The sequence below is a fragment of the Caloenas nicobarica genome, chromosome 5 (assembly GCF_036013445.1).
Source record: "Caloenas nicobarica isolate bCalNic1 chromosome 5, bCalNic1.hap1, whole genome shotgun sequence".
Classification (NCBI taxonomy): Eukaryota; Metazoa; Chordata; class Aves; order Columbiformes; family Columbidae; genus Caloenas; species Caloenas nicobarica.
The window spans coordinates 2,149,490-2,171,505 of NC_088249.1; positions in this window are offsets into that span (position 1 = coordinate 2,149,490).

The following is a 22,016-nucleotide window of genomic DNA, read 5'->3' on the forward strand; positions in this document are numbered from 1 at the left end:
GCTTTATTTAGATGTATCTACAAAACATCTTTGTGCCAAAAGATGCAACTTTCCATAATTTTCAGGGAATTTTTGGGCAGCCTCTAGAGAATACGTGGGAGAAATATTGAAGACAGCGATTGTTGGGCTATGAAAGGACTTTCTGGCTTAGCAGTATTTTTTAACAAGAAGCTCTCTACCTTCCTTGTAATTTTGTTTTTAGTATAGGACCGAGAATTTTGCACTAGGCACATGCAAACCTGCCAGCAATGAACAACGAAAAGAGCCTCAACATGTGAGAGGGCAAGTAGCTGTTGCTCTCGACTCCTTCTATACTTACTCAAAGCTCACAGTTGCTGCTCCCCACTGCTCTGCAGTGACATGAATAATTCACCAAAATTGTAGCCTGTTGCCTAATCTGAGAGGTTATGGGGTGGTTGCTGGCGATATGTTACTGGGCAGGTCAGCACTGCTAAATATTACAGCTGGCATTCCATCGATGAAGCTGCAGCTCCGCGTTAAAAATTAAGATCCTTCTCCTAAGCTGTCAAGATCCATCAATGCATATGCTGGCACAGTGATTTAATAAAACAGCCAGCTTAACTGGGTGTATTTGGGGGATGATCCAAAGCCTATTTTAATCGGTGTAAGCCCCTCTCTCGTATGCACAAAAATTATCTTGTCTAGTGCTTCCAGGCGGCTCTGGTGTTTACGACCAGCAGTAAGAGGAAGGTCATTGCTAAATCTCTGCAGCTGGGTACAGCGTTCCGTTAATGCAGGTTAAATCAGAGCGTCTTGTGTAAGACCCAAGGGCCCCTCAGTGATTAAGATACTATTTCTATGGAACATTAAAGGCTGCTCTGCTTAAAGACTTCACCTGAGCTGCACTCTGAAGAATAGTCCCAGGTGACAAAGTTCAGTTTTGCTTGGTGTACGTAGGCTCTGCCTTTTTAGCCGACCTCTTGCCTTTGCTGCTCATGGCAAATGTGCCGATCCACCCTGCCTGCCCCCTTGAAGTGCTGCTTAGGGTGGCAGCAAAACCAAGTTGATTCCCTGTTTTCTGAAATTAATAGTGCCTTTCATACAGACCTTCCCTGGCTGTGATCAAACCCTTTGTGAGCCTCTCCATGCCCATCACTGCAGGGGCCACCTTGGGATCAAAGAAGGTCTGTCATGCCTGGGAATGCTTCAGTCCACTTTGGTCCAGGTTTTGTATTGTCTACACAGCTTCCAGGGTCTGGTTTTTCCCGGGAATGGAGGAGCATCTCCAACGCTGTTGGCTAACAAGTCTCTGTTGGAGTGCCTTAAATAGAGGCAATGGACCCTCCACTGCTGTGTGTTTGGATTAGGGAATTAAATGGAGAAGAAATCAGCCATCAGCTGACCTGAGAGAACTGAGCTTGTCCGTGTGTGTGTGTGTGTGTGTGTATATATATATATATATTTTTTTTTTTTTTCTCCCCCTCCCACCCCGGTCTTGAATCTATTGCTGATCCTTGGCCTGAGTGGTGATGGGGACGGCAGAAGGAAAGGGGGAAAAGGTGGAGGGAGGGAAGCAAGATGGGGTTTGATTCCATTAAGAGAAGCAAGCTTTTGCTACCTTGAGCCATATGAATGGAGAGAGAAAAGGCAAAGGGTCTGCTTGACACTCTAGAGAGATTCAACAGGACAATCTGGGTGAATAAGGACTCTTCTGGGCTGTCCTGGAGGATGCTCTGCGTTCCCTGAGTTGGAGCAGCATCCTGTGGATTGTAAACACACTTGTTACTCAAAGTCCATATTTTCCCCTATTGCTCTCACCACTGGTCCGTGCCACACTCCTGGTGCTGGAAGGACTTGCTGGAGGGTGACCCACAGCAGCTCTGCTCACCACGTGCCCTGGTTTGGGGCATGAGCAGCCCCTGGTCTCTGTGGGTGAGACAATAGCTTTGTTTTGCACAGAGAGCGCAGTCAACATGTGCATTTTCCTTAACTAAGTGCATGGGGCAAGAGAACTAGAAACATTTGGTTTGCCTCTCTAGAAAAGCAACTGGTGCAGACTTGCTTTCTGAATGAGGTTTAATAATACTAACGGTTAGTGGGATTTGAAGATATTTGTATATATTTCTGGATGATTGCTGAATAGACCTAAAAAGGAAACTGTGGGGAGGTGGAACTTTGCTATTTCCAAGAAAATGCAATGCAGGAATCCAAATGTTTCAAGCAAATGCTTTCACTCCAGCTCCTCAAATTCTCATCACACAGCTCTCAAAGGTTACCCTGTCTGCTTGGTGATTAACAGCTCCTCTCTGTAATTGCCTGGGGTGGAGACTGTCTGAGTTTTAAAATGCTCCTGCTGTGGGAATTTTTGCTTTAGTGGTTTCCCTGATTTATGAATGGAGATGGGTAAGAAAATAAGCTTGTGATGAGGATCCGGGGAAGCTGCCAGGGAGACAGAATCATGGAATGATTTGAGTTGGAAAGGACCTTTAAAGATCATCTAGTCCAACGGTCTTGCCGCGGGCAGGGATATATTCAGCTAGAACAGGTCGCACAAAGCCTGGTCCAGTCTGACCTTGAATGTTTCCAGGAAAGGGGCAAAGCCAATGTGGAGATAATATTCTGAGGCATGCAAAAAGGCAGTAAGTACTGATACAAAGTTTATCTCCCAAATTCTCTCCCTCATTCAACACCGTTGTCCTCTAAGGTACACTTTGGTTCTCTCCTGCAAGCCTTTTCCAGGACTGGAATACAGGGATAACTGCACAGTTCAGTTACAAGTGGTGCACAACTCAGTTATAAGTGCAACCTATTCTCCTCCATCAATGAAGCTCTGGTTTCTCTGGGCTCTCAGTAAAATTATTATTTCTGAGGCCACTTACAAGGATGATGGGTCCCACTCTTTGCATCCCTCAGGAAGCATTGAAACCAAGTTATAAGCTGCTGTTCTTCTCTCAGCTTTGCTAGGAAAACAGATGGCAGTGTTGGCCTCAGCATACTTGCCAATAACAAGATCTGTTGGTTGTCTACCTTTCTGAGAGGAAAACGAGCTTTTTCAAAGAGCTATGTGTGATGGATAGTCCTTGCTGATCCTCGCTGCATCCACCAGCACTGACTTCACTCCAGCTGGTGGCAGCATTCATTTTTGTTGGAGAGGAAGACAGTGGAAACTTTTCAGACAGGCCTTGCACCAAATGTTTTACTGGCTGGTATCTTAAAGCAGCGTTCCTCTGCTTTCAGGTGCATGCTCTTGCTTTCTGCAATTTTGCAGGTCCTGGGTTGTAATGTTTCCTCACCCTTGTATAGTTTCATAGAATCATTTTGGTTGGAAGAGACCACCAAGATCATCTAGTCCAACCGTTAACCCACCCCTGGCACTGCCCCATGTCCTGAGAACCTCATCTCTGTTCAACCCCTCCAGGGATGGTGGCTCCAGCACTGCCCTGGGCAGCCTGTTCCAATGCCCCACAGCCCTTTGGGGAAGAAATTGTTCCCCAGATCCAACCTCAACCTCCCCTGGCGCAACTTGAGGCCGTTTCCTCTCATCTTAATGTTTGCTGCTTGGGAGAAGAGACCAACACCCACCTTGCTACAACCTCCTTTGAGGTAGTTGTAGAGAGAGGTAAGATCTTCCTGGGAGCTGCAGCTTCTCCAGTTTTCCTTGGGGTAAAGGAGTCAGCACACACCAGGGCTGCGTACCCTAGGAGGGCTTTGGAAGTACAAGGTGATCTTATGAATGGTGGCCAGTGTCCCAGTATCTTTTGGAAGCACAGCTTGAGATTTCCACTTAAAGACACTTCTGACTACCTGGGATAATGTGATCTTGAACAGAAAGAAGAAGAGAGGATTATATTTTCCAGGGTCCTCCTTGTGGGGCTGAGACACAATATGTTTCTCTGTCCTGTGATGGAGAAGGGAGGCTGTGAAAAACAAGTTTTTGAGTAAATGTGTTGTAATCTCAAATCACCACTCTGGAGTCTAATCTCGATTACCATAATGAGACAAAGCAGGTGGCAATTTTTTATGCAGGATTGTTGTCTGTAAACTGCAATAACACTATTGATGTTGTTTTCTTTAGAATTATTGGAGAGACAGTCTTCTCTTGTGCTGGGATTTTACCATAATAACTTCAACAAGCTTGTGGCATTACTCATGATTACTTTAGGTTTGGTAAAAGGAGAGTTGGCACTACCAAGACATTTCCATTAAGCAGCCTTAAGTCTTCAGTCAGTTCATAATGGAAAGTAGTGTCATCATCCACATTTTATAGATGGAGCAAGTGAGTCACATTTTGGTGAAAATCTTGCTGAAGACCATTTGGCAGAGGTAGAAATAGTCTAGTGCTCTGGCTACAACGCTGCAAAAATGAACACATTTATAAACCAAGAATATAAAAATTATAGACTAGTGTGCAGTAGTATTTTTGCACTGAATTTCAAGGAGCCATAGCAGTTAAAATCAGCCAAAGATCAGCTTTATTCATATAGTAACTGGAACAGACATAAAAATTACAAACAGGTTTTTAGTAACATCGTCCGGGGGTGGTTATGTGCTGTGATGATTGATGGATTGTATTCTTAATACTCCCTTTGGGTTTACTATAAGCTACTCACACTTATTATAGATCTACTATATTTAATTTTGTTACCAAGTTAATTGTATTTTCCCTAAGAGCTCCAGCAGCCTGCTGTGTGATACTGCATCTTTGCCAACGAACTGCTCCACTTATTGGCTAATAACTAAGAATTTTACAAATGCAGTCTCCTTAAATGTTTCTGATAGCATGGTCTGCATAAGTATTTTTCTGGCTTCTCTTTCAGTTTGTCTTACTCTAAGCACAGCAATATTTTGAGTTACTTAAAGGTTTAGTGCCCCTTTGTCATATTTACTATCAGTATCTGAACTGCAAATATAAAAATTACTAGTTTATGAAAGCCACGGTAATTGCTTCCAAATCTCCCTCGGTGCAAGTGAATCTTAAAACAAAGGCTTAGAAAGATTGGCTTTGAACTGTGCTGTGTAGCTTGGGAATAAGTGTGAGATTTCTTTAATTTTTATTATTATTTTTATTTTTAGGCCCATATTAGACTTTCAGTAATGCTTTTTTTTTTTTGGACACTTCAGAATGCTTGAGCATACTATTCGCAATTTCAGTGTGGTATTTATACCAAGCACTCCTGATATACAAACAACAAACACTGTGTATGCTGTAAGTAGTTTGATATGATGAAGTTGTACCTACACACTCCCTGCCATAGTAAAAAGAGCGCTGGGCTCCTGATTGAGGTGTCCAGCTTGTTGCCTTAAGTACCTCATTCAACTCTGACTAATGTTTTCAGTGCAAGTTCATTTTCTCGTGCTGGTAGAAACATTGATGCTGATTGCAGAGAGACCCACAAACTCCCTCCATGGGCTTTGCTATAATACAGCTTTTTCCTTTCCTATTACTTATGTTTTCCATCATCCCCCAAACAGTGCTGAGATGTTTTCTTTCGGTTATACACTAAATGCAAAGTTTCTGTTGTGGATTTTATTTGGCGGAGTCACCATTGGAGAAGCTGGAGGAGCAATAAACTGGTGCTGGCCACCGTCTATATGGAACTACTGTTTCCTTCTCTTGGAAGTAGTTGCCACTTCTATGCACAAACAATTTCTAGATATAGTCTTCTGGTTCAGGTCAGAAACACACCAAAGTCGGGGTCCATTCAATATTTACTCATTTGTAGAGAAGAGACTGGCCAAGAGTCATATCGCTGTCCTGGTGGCCAGGATGCTCTGCGTTGGACACGAATGGAAGCGTAAGTCTCCACACCACATCAAGGAGATGATTTCCATCTCTGAGCCCAGTTAACTAGCCTGTTGCCTACTTCGGATATGAAGTTTATTCTTTGTTGGGAGCAACAGATTAATCCCAGGGAGGAAAAGATCATGGTTTATCTTTGACCAGACCAGTTGCTCAATCCATTTAATTCCACTCCTTCTCTCCCTTTTCTCTTCTGACCGGTGGAGGTCCTTCGATTTGTCTGTACCTGAAGTGCACCGCAAAGGCATTAAGTGAAGTTTGCTCAGACCCTGGATGCAGCCAACTGAGAAACCGGGCTAATTAGGGAGGGCAAAGCACGGAACTAATGTGTCTGTCCTGCTTCCGAGACCCAAGCTCGCTCAGTCTCTGTGCAGCCTCACGTCGTAAATCTGGTTTCTGAGCGTCCCACCTCTCAGCATCAGCTCTCTATGCTCTGTGTTGTGACCCTCAGAGCTCCACACTGTAATCGGGATTTTGCGTGGCCACGAGTGAGGTGCTGATGAGTCTTTGAGGATCCAGCCCCGCAGACTCAGTCCAGGGATCTGCTGGAGCAGAGAAAAGACTCCCTGGCTGGCTGTAGCAAAGAAAACCGCCTGGTTGTGTCACAGCTCTCTGGTGCCATTCTCTGGCGTGATCCTGTGATCTTCCCTCTTCTTATCAAGCCACCTTTCTGGCGAGCAGCGCAGCCTCGCATCTCTCCCTGCTGTCTGTGTGTCACCTGCTGCAGACAAAACAGGGAGCGGGTCCTGCCTGCGGTGAGACAAGGAAGCTTCGATCACTCAGACAAAATCAGGGTTGAAATGGAGCTCAAAGGGCCCTTCTTCTCTCCTCGTAGACAGCTACTGTCTTCACCAGGGCTGCGGATGTCAAGTATTTGAGGCTGATGTACCTGGTTTTGAGCACCTTACGCCGCCGTTCGTCTGCTGCTCATGGGACACATCCTGGTCAGCAGGCTGGAACGAACTGAAACGAAGAAATAAACTTAACAGCAGAGGCAATTATACCGTTAAGAGGCATTTTTTTACTGACAGCGCTGGGGAGCTCCGGGGATCATCCTCCATCAGTGCTCCCAAGACTGGATGTTCTTGCATTGCTTATATTCACATAATTATTACATGTGCATTACAGTTTTTGAAAATGTTGACATACAATGCATCTATACTAGGAAATAATTGATTATATTAGTTATAATTGTTTAGTTTCTTACTTACAACACATCTATTAATGATTAGTTAAATATAAACAAAGCACTCTGCTTCTAAACAATGTATCGCTCAATCTTCTGTCTCCCTCCTGTCATGCAGAAGGGTCTAAAACTTGAAAAATATCCCCTTGTTTTGCAGGTGGTCAGAAAGCATTTAGCATGTCAATTGGTTAATGATGAGTATGTCTTTTTAACTTAATCACAGCGTACATTAATTTGGCAGCTTCTCTTCGGAACAGTCTCTGGCTGCTGATGTCCCTGCTGTTCCGTGGATCGGCTGCTGGGAGCAAGGAAAATTCTTCTTGGGCAATCTGAAGTGTCAGCTAGACAAGCATCCTCACTGGATCTGGCCTGGAGAGCCACTGGTCCTCCTGCCTCCACGTCCCCTGTTCATGTAGCATCAGCCTTTGCTGTCCAGGCTGCTGAAGGAGGTCACTTATTCCTTGTAGATCTGAAATGAAAACCTATAATGACTATAAATTGTTCTCTGCCCATGCTGCTGGCAATCCCTGCCTTCCAACAGCCCAAACGAAACACTTCTGAATGTAGTAGGGTGGAGTGTCTGCCTCTCTCTGTTGTAGGATTGAGCTATGAACCAAGGGTCCACAAATAATGGGATACCTCTTGAAAAGGCTCCAGATTAAAAAAAAAAAAAAGGACATGCTTATAGAGGAAATGTGGATTTATTTTATTTTATTTTATTTTTTTACAGGTAGCTGGCAATGATGCTTTGTACTTGTATCACCTGTAACACATTTGGGATCAGGCTGGAGAGACTATTTGCCTACAAGCAAAGCTGAATTAACCTTTGCTGTGCCATACTTCAAGCCATGTAAAAGGATCTGCAGACCTAACAAGCTACTTATAAGGGAGAATAAACTTTTAAGGGAGTTTATAAACTGAGGATTCATATAAAGATTTTTGTGGTGAGAGTCTATTTGGATAATCATTTAGGTATTGCCCATCAGGAGAAATCTCAGGGTATCAAGCTAAGAACATGCACGAGCTCTGGCAGCCTGTGAGGATGTAGGTGGAAATGGCTGGGGAAGTTTTCTGGCCTCTGCCGTGCACTATAAATGCATCTTTATTTTACAGCCGAGGAAGCCTGAGGCAAAAGGAGTTGAAATTTGGCCTAGAGTCACACTGACAGCCAGAGGTTTCCCCTGAGTCGCAAGTCACGGAAATTTTTGTGTTGCCTTCAGGGAATTTTGTTTGGAAAGTTTTCTGTTTAATCTTCTTTCAAGTGCCTATTAGGATACGATCCTAAAAGGTGGGCATCTATTTAAGGCTGTGTCAAGGCTCCTTCTCTTCAGGGTGGTAAAAATGCAGAGCAAATGCAAGTGGAAAATAAAGACTCTTTAGACACTAATGAGGTGGTGAAATGTTAGATGACATTCAAAGGTAGTAAATAGGGAGGAATGTGTTGTTACAAAACAAGCTTTAAGTTAGCTGCTACCATCCAGAAGAGAGAGATCTTCAAACTGTGGCAATACCTTTGAAAACACTTCCAGGCTCAGCAGTGCTCAAAAAGGAAAACAGCACGGGAGGGATTATTAGGCAGGAATAAATAACAAATCAGAAACTGTTCCTTGGCTTTTTCTGCAGTGTGTCTGCAGGTACATTGTGTGCAGAGCTGGTCCCTCATCTCGAAAAGGACAGGCAGGACCAGAGAAAGACGAAGTGAAGGACACCAGGGATGGCCAAAGGCATGGAACGTGAAATAAAGAAGCCCCTCCAGCCTGGAACAGATATTAACGGGGAGAGAATATGATGGAGTTTTGTAAAAGCAGCAGTAACGTGGAAAACATTTAAGGGAGCAGTTAAATATTGCTTCTTATAATGAAGAGAGTAAAGGGCACTAACAAGTGGTCAAAGTGGGAGGTTTTAAAGTAACAACACAAATTTCCTTCCATGATATTAATTTTAATGTGAGGAACTTGTTGTAAGATGTTGTTTATAGAAAAGCCTACAGACATTCAAAAAAAATCAGGGAAGAGAAGTCCTTTTAGATGCAGCTTTGCAATTACATGGAAAAACGTCATGCAATTTGTCTGAGGTGTTTGGACCAGGATGGGATGCAGCATCCTCTGGGACTGGTTACCTTTCTCCATTGATTATAGCAGGAACGTAAAGGCTCAGTTTAGGAAGGTGTAATTAATTTTTTTCACCTTTTCTGACAAGTTCTCCTTAGAACTGACTTGCATAAGGCTTGTAGGAAGATAAATTCTTTCAGGTGTGAGGTGATGAGCCCAACTTGTGATCGAGTCAGCAACAAGCTGAATTCTCTGGCTCAACGCTGGATAAACACAGGGACAGCAGTTGGTATCCTGAACAGATACGAAGCAGATCCAGAAGGGAGCAGAGCAAGATGAGGTGGCTCAGAGTGAAGGGACAGGAGGGGAAATGGTCCAGACTGGTAAGACAGGTAAGCAACTGGCATCAATCATTGCTTACACTGAAAGGGAATCAGGAGTGCTGAAAGCCACGAGTGTTCCCTCAGCTGCGATGATAATTCTGCATATTACGAATCCAACTGGCTTTGTTTGGATGGTTTTATAATCTCTTAAGTCGCTTTTTGAGGGTACTTCCCAAAGTGGTTGCTTGTATTTGATGTTGTTGGGGGGGGGGTGGGGTTTGGTGGGTTTTGTTTGGTTGGTTTTGGTTTTGTTTGTTTGTTTTTTAAACACAGTCATGATGTATCTTTGTCTGTAGAATATAATTTCCCTCTGGTTTTTTCCTCCCATATCTCAGTGAGCAATGCCGTCACAGGGCAAATGATCTCTTGGGTGAGCACTGTCAAGGAGATTGAGATTTGCTCCAAGAAAGCAAAACCTTTTTAGTGTTTCATTGCCCGGTGTGCCCTGGCAAGGTAACCAAAACAGGAGGAGGAATGATGGGCAAGTTTCTTATCCCACATTTTCCCATGTGGTTAGTGATTATCAGTGATTTATTTTGTGAGGTCCACTCAGACCTGATTTGGAGATGTCTTGAGCTCTCCAAGCTACAACTGAAGCCATCGTGAGCTGTGCTTTGAATAATCAAAGTGCTAAAACACAGTGAAATATCTGGAAAACTGGTGCCTTTGACTCTGCACCTACTTCCCCGCATGCAAAATGAGGGCAGTGAGGCCTTTTGATGTTAGCAGTGTGTTGTGAAGATGAAGTGAAAGTGACTTTTGCACTTTGCCGAACTCCCAGTTTCTCCCGTGATGAGTGTCCCAGAAAAGTCCCACAGGGAATTATTTATGTCCTGTTCAGTGCAGAGGTTTGGTGCCATGCAGAAAACAGGGGCTCAGCTCTCACACACACTAATAAGTGTGGAAAAAAAGTGACTTGGGGTCTTGTCCCCACTGTGTCAGCGCCTCCAGGAGGTAAGAGACTTGCAGGAAAAATTATGTCATGGAATATGGTCCCAGATTCAGGGAGATAAGTAAAAGCCAACCTGGAGGTTGTGCTACTTAATAAGTCCTAGAGATGCTAGAGGGGAACGTACGTGGTGGGACTGAGAACAGGGATGGCTCTGCCCCCAACTCAAGGGGTAAGGAGAGGATGAGGAGGAACAGCCATGCTTTGAGCTAGGCTTAAATAATCCAGGTTTTGGAAGTGGGGCGGCTGTACAGGGAGCGGGGGTGGGTTTACCACAGCCATTTCATAACAGCCAGTTTGGGTGCGGGACAGGATTTTAACAGGCGGTTAAAACCCATCCAGCACAGTCCCGATGGCACAGACAACCTTTAGCCTGGCATTTCTGAGCTTTTTAGTGCTTGACTTTGTGACCTTAACACTAACGGACTCTCTTGTCTATGTAATAAATTGAGAGGCAGTGACAGAAGTTTCAGATACACGGCATCTCCTGGAAATGGAAATATTTGATTTATACCACAATCAAATAGCTAGCAGGGAGGTAATTTATTACAAACAAAAGAAAATTACTGGAAGGCCCTATTCTTCACACCAAATGATAAGAAATAGTTATTACTGCTCTAAATTTCAATAGTATAATAGTCACAGCCCTGGGATTAGTGAATTTCTTTCTCTTAGAGATTATGCTGGCAGATGTGTCAGTTCCGTGTTACACTTCAAACAGAAACCCAGCGACACCCTGGCTGTGACAGGAGAAGGTTTTCTGCCCTGCAGTGTGATTTCTGCCAAATACCATTGGGCTGTCCTGTAAAAAAAATATATATATATTTTTAAACAAATTCCTCTCTTCTGCCGGGCCAGTGCTCTGTGGCACTCTGTCGAATAGATCTCGGTGCCACTCCAAGGATCCTTTTTGTCACTGAAAACTTCAGAAAACAGGAAGCAAAAAAAAGTACTACAATTTAAAAAGAATGTATTTAGCTAAATACCTTAATATCTGGCTCCATTCCTGATGAAAGTTTTAATAATTTCCATGATGAAGAGCAAATAGTTTTGATGTTATCTGGGTCAGTATTTGAACATGACAGCAAGTTCTGGCTGCAGAATATGTTGGTCTGTGCTGATATTTGACAAGGCCTGTTAGGTACACAAGCCAAACTCTGATCGTGTAAACACCAAAGACCATATTTAGACCATGTTTAAATGGCTCCAATGCAATATGTGGGATTGTTAAAGGAAGAACCATATTGCCATTTTCTTTCTGGCCCTATAGGTCACATTTGCTTGTATCTTGCATAATAAAATTGAAGTAACTAGAATTGGAATGGGGTATTGTGGTAAAGAGAGAGAAAGGAAATTATTTTTTATTTTATTTATTTGTTTTTAACTGTGCAGCATCTAGGAGTGATTCCCTGGTGCTCTGGGTTGGATGGAGACTCCGTTGCGGGAATCTTTTGAGATACAGAGTGGCAGGTAGAGCTGATTGTCCAACCCGTGAGGAAGCCTTGGCTACAATGACCTCCTGAGATGCTGTTTCAGGTGCAGCTTTCAATGGTTTTACGATCCCTGGGGCTCTTGAGGATGGGAGCAAACCTCTGGCACACTCACATCTGGAGATGCACACCTGGTCCAGGTCTCTGCAAGAGACATCGCTGCCTGTGCTTGGTGGTAACAGGCAAAATACCTCATTTTTCTACCCGATTTTAAACAGGTGTGTGGCATTTGACAAACATGCGATAAGAGGCTTTATTATAAACAAGAATATCAGACTGAAAGGATTGCCCAGTGCTTGTTAGCAATCTGGAAAACTCTTTAAATACAATGTCAGTGAGAAGGGGAGAATGAGACGCGCACACTAATGGCTGAAGTACTAAAATGAAAGGAACAGCAGGCTAGGTGAGCTTGAAGGAAGAGATGTAGTGATACATGTGGATTTTGAAACGCTTATGGAAGCAGGAAAAAATACAAGCAGAAAATTTTGGGTAGCAGCAGACATAGAAATAAATCTCCAAATAGCAGAGCTCACGCAGAAAGTCCAGTGGCAGCCAGAAAACTCGCAGGGCCAGAAACAGCCTGGGTTTAATTATAAAACTCCCTGCAAAAAGAGATCGGCTGTCCCTCCCACGCTTTTTCGTTGGACACAGTAATAGATCTTCCAGTAGCAGAGCCAGGTTAGGCGATGGAAAACAGAGGGAAAATGGAAATGGAAAATAGCTTTGCCTTTGGTATAAAGTAACGCTGAAAAATTGCACCAGCAGAGGGAGTGGGACTCCGGTTTTCTTTTTCCTATATATGCATCTAATCCAAAGAGTTTCCAGAGAGAAATCGGATGTTAAAAAACAAACTTCACGCACTGATCCTTTAGAGAAAGTCTTAGTTGATTCAAGTTTTCTCTCCTGGCTATGAAGTAGATACAAAGGCAGAAAAATATTAATATAATAGTCTCCAAATATGCACCGCAGCAAATACTATGGAAAAATCTCACAGTGTTTTTAGGGCAATGGACAGACCCTTTCAGGTTTATTTTACATTTTGTCACAAGAGAACCCAGATTTGGGGCATGTGACAGGAACAGGACTGAATTTTTAGCAGGGCCTGTTGTGATAGGACAAGGGCTGATGGTTTTAAACTAAAGGAGGGAGATTCAGGCTGGACATGAGGAAGGAATTGTTGTCCCTGAGGGTGGGGAGAGCCTGGCCCAGGTTGGCCAGAGAGGTGGTGGCTGAACCATCCCTGGAGACATCCCAGGCCAGGCTGGACGGGGCTCTGAGCAACCTGAGCTGGTGCAGATGTCCCTGCTCATGGCAGGGGGGGCACTGGGGGAGCTGGGGAGGGCCCTGCAACCCAAACTGTCCTATGATTCTGTTTTAGGATGCTATGAATACTCTGGGTAAGGGGGCTGCAACATGTGGTGAGACCCGCATGAGGAAGCTGGGTCAAGTTCATCGTGTTCGTCGCGGGAAGGTGGCTGAGTTCCTTTGGCCGGGCCTGCATCAGCAGCAGATCACGAGTCCTACATGTCCACTTACGGGGCAGAAGAGAAGTCACGGTGCTGGGCTACAAATGTGGCAGGTATGAGCCCAAAGAGGAGGGCGCGTGGGGCTCCAGCCAGATCTGCCACATGATAAAGTGCTAAAAGATGACAAACCTGACTGGAAGAAGTCCAGGGAACCTGAATTCATGAGATCTTTCTGGAGAGCGGTCAGGGATGTCAATGCTGCTGGGCAACATGACAAAGTCAGCGCGCTGAGGCTGGGCAGCGAAGACCGATTGCAATCTGCTTGACTTAGCCCAGTGTGGTAAACAGATGGAAAGAAAAGGATAAAAATCAACTTCACCTTCACAGACAGCTCACACCATAAAAACCTCATTCCCAAAGGCAAAAAGGCTCAGCTTGCAGTTGTATTCCTCCAACGAGTGATGCCCCCAGCCTCCCGCCGCTAGCAGAGAAAGCAGCCGAAGGTCCTGTCCCGTGTCTGGGAGGCCTTGCTTTCTCCACATCATTTATCTTTCTGGCTGGCCGGCATGTTTTCAAGGGAGATATGCACACACAGACACACGCACTCAGCTAATCCGAGTGCTTGGCGATGGCCTCTGTTGGGTTGTGCTGCCCCGTACCCGCCTGGTGCAACTCAGATAATTCAGAGCATGCAGCCTTGGGCCAATGCGCCGTCCTGCTCTTCTGCCTCCTGCAAGTACGTGTGACTCAGGATGAAACATCCCTGTCTTTAGAAGAATCAGGATTACTTTTTTTTTTTTCTTTCCCAAGTAAATTCACAGAGTTATTTAGCGGTGACACTGAGGGCTTGATTCACGCAAAACATCAGAGCCATTTGGGATGTGCTATGAAACACTTTATAGCCTCCAGCTGCCAGCACCAAAATGCACCATCCCCCTAAATCCTCTCTCCTACCTGCCAGTGCTCTGCAGGTTTCTCAGATGGCCCATGGCATCTTAAGTGACACCAGATGATGATGTTCAGGTGCCGTGGATTAACCCCAGCTAGCAATCAAAACCACAAGAGCTGCTGGCTCACTTGCTCCCATCCCCAAGTAAGGGAGAGAATTGAAAGGTGAGAAACTCATGGAGATAAAAATAGTATAATAACATAAAATAATATTAGTATACTATTACTACTACTAATATATATAAAATTAAAAGAGAATATAAACTAGAAAACACTCAGCGCAACTCTTCATGAACTCTGTCCATGCTGAGCAGCCAGTTCTGGGAAGAGAGCACCCTGGTCTCCCAGACAACAGTTAAGATAACAGTAAGTTCTTACATTCTTTATTTCAACTCAAAACCACTGGCAAGTTACTTGAGGAAAAACATTAATTCTGTTCTGGGGTGTTATCTTATTATTCCCAAACTAAATCCAAACACCGACTGTGCTAGCTGTGAAAAAGAAGTTTCTAATTGAAGAAAATTAACTTGGTTTCAGCTAAACCAGCACATCAGGTCAACGAACTGAGCCCTGACTCACAGTAAGAACTGGAGTGAAAGAAAGAAGAAGCCTTCTGGAGTGAAAGTGCAACTAGTGGGATGGGACCGGGCACAAAGGGTCCTTGGGGAGCAGCTGCGAGCTCTTCTTTTGAGAGCTGGGACTGGAGGGTCCTCGTGGCACACGCGGTTGTATCATCCAGCTGCTCGTTCCCGAGCAGGAGACGATCAATAAGGCTGCTCCTCTCTTTAGGTATCAGGTACAGACTCAGTCTAGGACATCAGAAGGAGCCTCTATCCTTCTCTACCATATTGATCTAACAGACCTGTGAAGGCCAGGGGACAGGACTAATTATATTGCTGGGGCTAAGTCATGTTGCTTGATTTAATCTCTATGTTTTTAGGAGTGAGTCTGGAGAGAAGATTGCTTTCTCCAGCAGCACACGATGTGTCAAAAAGAAGAGCTCTTTCTTTTGGGCTTAACTGGCTGGAGGGTGGAAGAGCCTAAAGGAGTCGATTTGATGTAGGCAGGGAGAAGTGTGGGAAGGAAAAGCTGAGGATAGACCCGACAGCTGCTGCTCAGGTAATACCTTACGTGTCACTGGGAGTTCTAGGGGGTTATAGAGCTGACCTGAAGACACCAGCATCTTTACAGTGATGTCAGATGATCGGGTGCCATTCCATCAGTATCTCTGTTCACACAGAGAGCAAATCTCTGCCACCAGGAGGTAGTAGAGATTTCTGAGTTTTCCCTGCCACTTTTCATCAACCCTCTTACCTCCTCAAAATACCTTCTGGGCAACTTCATAGGTGCAGATGTATTGAAAGAGCCAGGACAGCTGTTCTGTAAAAGTGCCCAGTGTTGCAGATTTCTTGTGTGTGTTACCTGCAGCGTTGCTTGTTGTGGCTCCTGCTGATATCAAAAGCAATTGAAAAACTGGCACAGCTGATCACAAGGCAGGGAGGATTTCTGACGCTGAATCATGAGTTCAGTATTGTCCTGACCACCAGCCATTCAGACACTTTCATGTCACTGCATCAGCACGTTCACTTGCCAGTGACAGCAGCCTCCAAATCCAGGGATGGGGAAAAATGCACAAAATCTTACCAGGTGCTCAAGAAATCTGTGCGGGTCCCATCACAGCTGATTCTTGAGTCGCAGTGTTGTAGAGTTGCGTTTCCTTCTTGCACACCAAATGCTGAAGACTGTTCGGAGATCAGATCCTGGTTTGAATGGGAAGGGCAGGCATTAGCAGAAAAGTGGTTCCTTGGAAATACCATCATAGATTTATTCTAAAAAGTACCTTGTTTTCTCTACAAATAATGATTTCCTATCCCTATCGCTGCAGTCAGACTGGAATCTGACATTGCAGCCTGACATTGTCCACCTCGATTCTTACTGCTCCCAGCAACGATCCTCTGCTGGTCTACATGGTCATAGCTCTACTGAAAACAGCACAAGAACCTAGTTGTGGCCATTCACCATTCTCAGACCCTGCTGAAGAAGCGGGAGTTTAAAAAGTAAAGCGATGGGTAAAACCAGTCCATCAGCTGGAAATGAGCTTAGCTCTAGCCATCAAAGAAGGCAGACAAAACGCATGGTTGGTAGTTTGCAAAAACTGTGTCTCAGCCCATCTTAAGTGATGGAGAACGCAGTAGCCATGTGCCATTTGTACACAGTTCTTAACTTTCTTTTTTCCATTGAGAAAGAGTAGAGGTGCCTTGAATGACCCTTAGGGAGCAAATACTTGCAACAACCAGTTGCAATTTGGACCAAGTCTCTGTCTATTTCCCCTCCATTTGAAGCAGGCACCAACAAATCAGCAATGCTACTGCTAAATAAATGTGCCTAGGAAATGTTTGAGAGCATGGGCTCAGAGGAATAACTACCTCCCTTTGCTACTTGGAAACAAAAATGATGAGTGTCCTGAAAGCTTCTTTCTTGCTGGCTTTAGTTAGAATAAATGTACAGAGCTGGGGGCGTGCATTTTCCTGTATTATTTTCTAGTTCAGATTATAGCTGTTCCAGTCTCTGCATGGACACATCTCACTTGCTGGCCTCCTCCTTTTTCAAAATTTCTTTTTCTTTCTGTTCTTTCCTGCTCATTCCCGTTTCTCTTCCTTGCTGTTCAACTTTCCTTTCGTTATTTTTCTGGCAGCTTTCTCCTCCGTCTTTCATACCATCTTTGTGTCTTAGTTTCAGGAAGAATTGATTGTTTCTTGTTCTGCCTCCCTTCAATGAAATCAACTGGCATTTAAAAAGCTGCCTAGCTCATTGCCAAATCAAAACCTTTTAATATCTGGTGATGCTCTGAAATATTTTGGAACTGGATGTCAAATTTTCTTCCAAGCTGGAATCTCCCCAGTTTTCAGAGGGGAAAAGCTCTTAAAACCAAGCTGCCAGCTTCAGGCATCTTCATACTAAATGGTTTCATATTGTCAACGAGTCCTTTTTGACCTCGATGCCAATGGAGAGGCTGGTCCAGCCTCCGTCCCCGGTGTGTGTGAGGCAGAGTGAGCAGGACCTGGTTGTGCTCCGGTCACTTGCATGGGCACCACCGGAGAGGACAATTAAAGGAACTTTAAACACTACAGACTTTCTTTTCCCTATCTGTGGGTCCAGCTTCTTCGCATTTATGCTGGTTTTACACCAGCGTGACTTGTCAGAGAGGAGAACTGGGGCCATAACACACAAACCAATTTTCTCCAAATGAAGAGAAGTCCTATTTGCCATGACTTTTAAAAAATCCTTGCTAAGTTAAAGTCCAAGTCAGAGCGTCACATTCTTGTTTAAAAAAAACTGCGCAATGGTATATTGGAATGGAAACAGTTAATTTGGAATGGTCAATTTGTAATCAATTTTTCAGTTAAAAGAGTCACTTGGCACTAAACATTCCTCGCTGTGGCAGGTTGATGTTCTTTTTTTTGTTTGTTTCTTTTTCACATGTTGACAGTCTCATAGGTAAAGCCACATCCAGAAGGTAACAGGCACTGACAGAGCAAAGCTGCCTGTGTTTTTTTTATAGCTCACTTCTGATAACAGCTTGGGTCAGAACCTCCCCAAAGAGATGGGGCAGCAGGATTGGCAGCAACTTCTGCTCATGGACAGAGATCGCTCTTTCCAGGCGGACTGGGGAGGTGCGTGGAGGAGGATGAAGTAGTGATGGAGCAGGGTAGGGAACTGGTGTGGGAAGCAGGAGAACTGGGTTGTGACCCTCTGAGCTTGTGGTTGATCTGCGATCACTCCAGTTCTAAGTATTTTTGCCACCCCTTTTGCCCCATGCCTATCGCAGAATCTCAGCCTGGTTGGGTTGAAGGGACCTCTGGAGATCCCCCAGTGCAACCCCCCTGCTCACGCAGGGTCACCAGAGCAGATCACACAGGATCCCAGGCGGGTTTGAATGTCTCAGAGAAGGAGACTCCACACCCGCTCTGGGCAGCCTGGGCCAGGCTCTGGCACCTCCCAGCAAAGAAGTTTCTCCTCATGTTCACATGGACCCTCCTGTGTTTTGGTCTGTGCCCGTTGCCCCTGAACCTCTTGGGCCATTTGTCCAACACAAGGACCTACTGAGCTTTGATGTCCGTTGGGTCTTTTGGGTGCTTTGTGACATAAATAAGGAAACAAAAAGGAGGCGGTGATGCCTCCTGCCTCACGGAGGAAGAACCAGAGCCGCTGTGGTTGGAAAAGAGGCAGGTAAGGAAAGGTCTGCTTCTCCAGGCTCTACTCATGTGAAGATACTCTCTGTTTCATGACAGAACCACCCAGTGGGATTTGAAAGGCAGCTGTGAAATAGATCCAGACTCTTGTTCCTTTCTATTTGAGGCTGTCTGGGAAAGCTGTGAGCAGCAAAAAAGACACTGGGACTGTCTGTCTGCAGAATCAGCAAGATGATCAGGAGACATTTACACTGTTCTCTCACTCAAGAGGTTATTTTTGCAAACATATGGCCTGAAGGTTTTTTTTTGTTTGTTTGGTTGGTTTTGTTTGTTTTTTTTTTTTTTAAACTGTGGCCATTAATGGTGCAAGTCTCCTCCTTTCTCTACAGAAAGATACCCATTGTAGAGTCTGGGGGAAATTCGACCCGTACAACAAGCTCTGGGTTAAACTGACGCTTTTAAAGCTCTTTTCTAGATCAACTCATAGATTTTAGTCACAGACTGGTATCTATACAAAACTCCCTGCAAAATAATTTTAGCATATTTATGCAACTAGTCACTTTGATGGGCTTCTTAACCTGAAAAGATGAAACAAATAAGTCCCTCCGTGCCCCTAATCATCTAAGTGTCTTTTTCTTGGTAATAAATGGTAGTTCATCCATCTTACTCAGCTAGGCTTCCTCTGCACTCCTTTAACTGCAACTTGCAAAAAGCCTAATTGCAGAAAAAGCAATCTGCTTGACTTTTCTTGAAAGAAAAATTGTCATCACAGTAAGAATTTAGAAACAATCCGAAGCTGCAATTCATTATAAGCTTTCAAAGAGACACTGTGCATCTCTTGCATAGAGTGATGTTGGAAGGGAAGGCAACTATAGTCAGGAGCAATTTCAAGAATGGCTTTGCTTATGTTATCATCTAGTGATGTTTAAACATGCATAGCATGTCCTTGAAAGCCCAGGGATAAAAGGAAGAGAGGAGATGAAAAATTAAGCCAGAATTAAGGTATTTGGAAAGAATTTGAAGCTTAGAGTTGTTTCTGGGCACGTTAGTTTAACCTTCAAATGAACCAGTCATTTCTTGCCTTCTCTTCAAAGTAACACTTCTTTAAGTCCCGAAATTTGACTTTGAAGCTGAGATCAATGCTGGTAATGTTCTCATAACACCAACTCCCACTGGAGGTGAAATTGGGAAGGGGGGGGACTTGTGCTGTATTCAGAGACTCCACACAACACACCAGACAAGCGATTTTTGCATCGACTGTGCTTCCCTAACTAGGACAGAGAATTTTAATCTTGCAGAGGGGGTTAGAGCCTCACCAGCTCCTACTGACCCAGCACCTCTCAAAGCCAAATAATACCCGTCTCTCAGCTGCTTCTGTCCCAAGCTCTGTGAAATCCTGGAGGGGTGCAGGCTGCTTATAACACTCCGCAGATCAGAAGTAAAAAGAAAATGTCTGTTGTCAGTCAGCGTAAATTCGCCGTGTGGGAGTTTGTGCTTCTGTTGGACAAATAAAAAAAAAAAAAAAATCTATGCATTAAAAAACATTAAAAGTCACTAATCTTGTTTCATAGCCAGCCTAAAAGAGGGCGAAGAGGCTGCGAAATGAGCAATGCCTTGAATTCCTGAGTTATAGGTGGTTGATTTATCACTGATTTGTAACTGCCCTTAGTATTATACAGCATGGCAGGAAACAAGATATCAAGATCAAGAGAGTATTTACTACCGTAAGTGCATTTATTATATCTGCATTCATATACCAGAAAATGTTGATCTTCAAAGCACCGTACGCACACTAACTAGCTAATGAGTCCTCATGCAAAGCCACAGCGACAGCTATTTTTAAAACATCTCTTATTTGTTTGTGCTCATAAAAGGCTGTTTTGTGCCACCAGCTGATTTAGGCAAGCATGGAAGGGAGAAGAATGAATGTGAACAGTGGCGGAGGCATGAGATATGAAATGTCTTGAGCGGGTTCCCCGTGCACCAGTTAATGGAAATGGCTGGATGAAAAGGGAGCGGGTGAAGATAAGGCACGACAGAGCCATAAAACAACGAACGGGCTGGAAAAAAGTGAGTTGATTACTAGCTAGAAATCCACCTTGGAGGAAGAAAGGCTGGTTACTAATGGTCTTTTCAGTCTAGCACAGAGAAGCGTAACAAGGACCAGTAGCAGCAAAAGTCAAGTGATTCAAAGCCTGATTGTTAGCAAAGAGAGAATTAGCCTTTGGAATGAGTTACGAAGCCAAATGGTGGATTTCTCACCTCTTTTTTTCAAATGCAGGCAAGGATTTAGAGGACAGCCTATGGATAGATCTTAGAGCAGGTGCACAACCCGCCTCGGTGGCAGAGGGCAGACGTCCCTTCTCCTCTTCTGAACCTTCCCACAGTGTGGGACAGCACAGGTGAGCATCCCAGCGACACGGGGAGAGCCGCGGGTTCCTCCGGACGGACATGGAGTGGTGAGACCTTCCCCACCCCACAGTCCTCCGAGGCCAAACTTGGCCTCTGTCCTTTCTCTGACGCCTGTTTGGGTGGGGGGCAGATCTGAGGATCTGGACCTTTCGCAGGTCCCATGTCACGATACCTTCCTCACCCACGTCCAGCCCCCAGCGACCCGCGCGTGGGGAAGCGCTGGCCATCCCGCAAGCCAGAGCGATTCTGAATTAAATAAATTATAGCGGTCTTCCGTGTGTTTGTATCATCAAAAATACAAATGAAAGACGGAAATGCTCGTGATGGTGGAGATCCTGGGGAATGAGTATTCCACAGTGTCAGACTGAGCTGTGAGAAATACTTTGCTGCACGTGGGAAACTCCTGTTGAGATGGTTTCTTCTCCCAGTAACAAGGGGTAGGACGAGAGGAAACGGCCTCAAGTTGCGCCAGGGGAGGTTGAGGTTGGATCTGGGGAACAATTTCTTCCCCAAAGGGCTGTGGGGCATTGGAACAGGCTGCCCAGGGCAGTGCTGGAGTCACCATCCCTGGAGGGGTTGGACAGAGATGAGGTTCTCAGGGACATGGGGCAGTGCCGGGGGTGGGTTATGGCTGGACTCAATGATCTTGAGGGTCTCTTCCAACCAAAATGATTCTATGAACCCCACAGACAACCGTGTCCCTTGGGTGGTCACAAGCCTGGGGACGGATTGGGGGGGGCTTGGCGTGAATAAGCTGCGACCTTTATTTATTTACACAGACTGCAGCTGCTGCTCCGGGGAGAGACCCCTCAGCGCGCCGGGGGCCGCAGCCGGCCCCCACACCCCCTTCCCACCCCAACTGCAGCCCAAGCAGGCAGCCGGCCCATCGCCCCAACCCCGCCTTGAAAGAACCACCGAACTACCGCCCTCCCCCGCACCGGGGCTGGGCGGGGGGGAGGCCGGGCCGGCGGGGCTGGGGCCGCTGCCGCGCTGCGGAGCGCGTCCTGCACCAGGCGGCCGAGGCAGAGCGAGCGGCCCGGCGGCACCGCGGGCTGCGGCGGCACCGCGGGCTGCGGCGGCCGTGCCCGCGCCGCCTTCCTCCTCCTCTCCTCCTCCTCCTCCTCCCGCTGCTGCTGCCAGCCCGGCTCGGCTCGGCTCGGCCGCCCCGCCAGCGGCT